Consider the following 4,439-nt stretch of genomic DNA (forward strand, 5'->3'; position numbering starts at 1 on the left):
TTTTGAGATGGAGTTTTGCTCTTGTTGCCCAGGCTGGAGTGCAGTGGCATGATCTTGGCTCACTACAACCTCCGCCTCCCAGGTTCAAGCGATTCTCCTGTCTCAGCCTCCTGAGTAACTGGGATTACAGGCATGCACCACCATGCCCGGCTAATTTTATATTTTTAGTAGAGATGGGGTTTCATCATGTTGGACAGGCTGCTCTCAAACTCCTGAACTCAAGTGATCCACCTGCCTCGACCTCCCAAAGTGCTGGGATTACAGGCGTGAGCCACCATGCCTGGCCTTGTTTTCTTTTTTTGAGACAGGATCTCACTCTGTCGCCCAGGCTGGAGTACAGCAGTGGGATCTTGGCTCATTGCAACCTCCGCCTCCTAGGTTCAAGTGATTCTCCTGCCTCAGCCTCATGAGTAGCTGGGACTACAGGAATGCATCACCACACCTGGCTAATTTTTGTATTTTTTGTAGAGACAGGGTTTCCTATGTTGCTCAGGCTGGAATCAAACTCTTGAGCTCAAGCGATCCTCCTGCCTTGGCCTCCCACAGCGCTGGGATTATAAGCACGAGCCACTGCCCACAGCCCCAAGCCCATTTTTGTTTTGTATTGTTTTCTTTTTAATTTAACCAAGACTCAAAAAGACCATCATCACCAGAAAAGGGCTCTTGGTTCTGATAACAGCTCCTTAATGTTGAACCAGGCTCATAAAGCTCTGTCCATGAATTTTAAATTCCATTAGTTTAATATCTGACCAGTCACCTCCCTTTCCCCTCACTTTCTACTCTGCAACCCTCCTCAGCTCTAAACTAGAGACATGAGGAAGGCTTGCAACTTCCCAAACCCCCCTACCATTTCACACCTCTGGGCCTTTGCTCAAGCTGCTCTCTCTGTCTAGCATGCACTTTACCTCTCACTACCTTCAGTTTCTCTTCTCCAGCCAAAAGGTAATTTCTCCCAGAAATTGTCACTCATAACTGGTTATTTTTGTTTGTTTGTTTTTGAGACCAAGTCTCACTCTGTTGCCCAGGCTGGAGTGCAGTGGCACAATCTCAGCTCACTGCAACCTCTGCCTCCCAGGTTCAAGAGATTTTCCTGCCTCAACTTCCCACGTAGCTGGGATTACAGGCGTGCAGTACCACACCCAGCTAATTTTTTGTATTTTTAGTAGAGACGAAGGTCTCACCAGGTTGGCCAGCCTGGTCTCAAACTCCTGACTTCAGGTGATCCACCTGCTTCAGCCTCCCAAAGTGCTGGGATTGCAGGCATGAGCCACTGTGCCTGGCCATAACTGGTTCTTAATTGAGGATGACTAACCATCCCAGTTTTTCCAGGACTAAGGAGTTTCAGTGCTATGAGGGACTATCTGTGCTAAAACCAGGATAGTCCCAGGCCAATCAGGATTGTTGGTCACACTATTATTGTATATTCAAGCAACTCAAAATTTCACCTGGAGGAGTGGGATCAGCTTTAGGGTATTAACTTATATCTTCTCCCAACTGACAGGTCTGTGGAAGACAATACTCTTCCATATCCCAAGAGCACTCTCTTAGGCTAATACAGTTCAAATGCTTTAAGCATTTAAGTTTCAGTATTCCTGATTATGAGCTTGCACTTCAAACAGCAGTTATGTTGTGGTCTTAGAAGAAACACTCTCTTCTAATTAATTGAACTCATTATGTTTGCATATTCAATTCCTGCCAGGGCATGCCCTAGAGCATCACTTCAAAATAATTTGTCTATGTGCATTTGAGGCTCCTAGACTCCTAAAATAACTTTGACAGAGACATTGTACATTTCCTGTGAATGTATGTATATGTGTTTGGGGAAGTGGGAGATGAAGGTTAATTCTAATAACCTTTAGGAGTGTTTCCAGAATTTTCCCAGGGGAGAATGTGGTCACAAGCAGAGAAGCTATGGAGACATGTTACCTGACTGAGCTTCAGTATCCAACCTGTTCAATTGGTACAAGTCAATAAAATAGATGTCACTATTTTATTGGATTATTGAAAAGATTGAAAGAGGCAGTGCGGCAACTTGGCGAGGAGCACAGATGCTGGAGCCAGACACCCTGGGTTTGAATTTTGTCTCTAGAGCTTACTAGCTATGTGACCTTGAGCAAGTCACTTAACCTCTCTATGCCTCATTTTCTGGTCTCTAAAATGTGAATAACAATATAAGCTGCTTCATAGACTTGTTATAAGAATCAAATGAATTAATATGTGTAAAGAACACAGAAAACGGCTTAGTTATTATTATCTTATAATAACTAACAATAATATAAATATTATTGAATTTATAAGCATTCTTTCTTAGCTGGAATCTTCATATTTTCATAGAATAAATGGATTCAACAGAAGTTCAACAAATTACTGAACCATGAGAATAGATTTTCCAACTCTCTACTAAAGGTCCTTTATTTAAATTGTCTAGGGCTCACTGAGAAAAGACTTTGAGAGGTCAGTTTTTGTTTGTTTTTTTGTTTTCTTGGGCTGATAAAAAAGTTCGACAATTGACAACTGAATTATTTTAAACAATTTTTTAATATTAGCCAGGGCATCATCACTGCAGTTTTTATCAAAAGTGTTTTATTTCCATCATTTTTCTGTTTGCCCAGGAAGGGAGGTCACCATATACAGCCTGGTTCAGAGTCCAGGTCAGCAGGCAGCCACCCTCAGCAGGGCTTCCCTTGGTACACAGGGCTTTGAAACCAATTTTGGGTTACCATAGTAATCAAAGGAGCTTCTAGAAAAATTTCCAGATGAAATATTCATTCAGGACACCAACAGGCATGGCCTGGGGGTGGGGAGTCAGGAAGGAGAGGGACAAAAATGTACTGTCTCTGACTTCACCAAGTTCACAGTCTGTTGAAGAGAAATGGTGTAAAAAAATCATTGACTTAGTTCCTCAATTTAAAGATGCTTTTTAAAAAAAACATTTTAAAGCTTCCAAATCAGATGCATTAATAGATGAGTTCATTTAATGTTATGGGCTCCCTGACCCAGGTATCTATTACTAAATTAATAGATTAAAAGATGTCTTACAATCTATAACGCTCTGGAATTGAAAACATTTGGTATACTGGTGTGCCGCGTGCTATGACAGAGCACATACAAAGAACAGAAGGGGCCAAGCAATGAGGGGAGGGGGAAACAGCATGAAAGTATTTGAGCTCCCTAGGAAGCTTTTGCAAGCTTCTGCCTTAGTTCTGACTTATGTGGATACAGAAAAAGATACAGGACTCTACCATTAGGATGAAAATTAAATTGCCTTCTCTCTTTCTCCATTTAAGTAAACATGACACACCAATTTCAGATTGTGACACACAGATGACAGAGAGGTAGAACAAGGCTTGATGGTGGCCAGTCTTGTGCCATTGATTGCCAGTTTGTGAGCACTCAGCCCCATCCCTTCCAGCTACATACCCAGGCAGCAAGGGGCAGATCTTGTTGAGGAGGCTGTTTGTACTTTGAGCTTTGAGCACAGCTACTCTCATGGGTGCCTGTAACCAAGCTTATAAGAAATCCTATGGTTGGGGCGATACACATACTAAGTAGTAGAGCACCACACTCTTCCTTGTGTATTGGAGGGATGGTACCATCCAAAAACCAAGAATGGCAAGTACTTATATAGCCCTTCTTAACAGTTGCCTTCCCACAACCCCTTCACCCATTTACCCAGAGGCCTTCCAAGACCAACAGTGTAATATAAATTGAGACCTGAAGAACAGCTGCTCAAAATTTAAAAATTAAAACCCATGTCTGACAAAGGAAACACTTCTGGAGACCTCAGGCTGAGGACTGGAGAAGTTCCGAGTTTGCAATTTCTAATCTATTCCTTTGATCCCTACCCATGGCCAGAGCCCCATCTCTTTTTGGTACTCAGCCTACAAGGAACTGGCATCTAGTTATTCTGCTGCATGCTATTCCCTTGCAGGGTAGACAGAGGAGGCTTCATTGATCTGGAATCACTTGGATAGGATCTTGAAGGATGAGTAAAAGTTTGCTGATGGGAGTTTCACAAGGGGAAAAGTGGATTCCAGGTACAGAGAAATAGCAAGAGCCAAAGCTGAAAGGCAGAAAACATAAGGGAACTTTTGAGGCTCTGTGGGTAATTGTATGTGACTGGGGAGTATGAGCACAAGGTGAGGCTGGAGAGGGAACAGGGCCAGGTGTCAGCAGGACTGTGGTGTCAAGTGAGGAAACCTAGCTTTTACTTTGGAAGCAGTGAGAACCCCTGAGAGATTTTAAGCTGGAAAGTAAGATACTCTGATTTGGGTTTAGAAACTTCACCCTGGGCCACACACGGTGGCTCACTCCTGTAATCCTAGCACTTCGGGAGGCCAAGGCGGGTGGATCACGAGGTCAAGAGATCAAGACCATCCTGGGCAACATGAAACCCCATCTCTACTAAAAATACAAAAATTAGCCAAGTGTGGTGATGC

Source organism: Cebus imitator, unplaced genomic scaffold (assembly GCF_001604975.1).
Source record: "Cebus imitator isolate Cc_AM_T3 unplaced genomic scaffold, Cebus_imitator-1.0 Scaffold53, whole genome shotgun sequence".
Lineage (NCBI taxonomy): Eukaryota > Metazoa > Chordata > Mammalia > Primates > Cebidae > Cebus > Cebus imitator.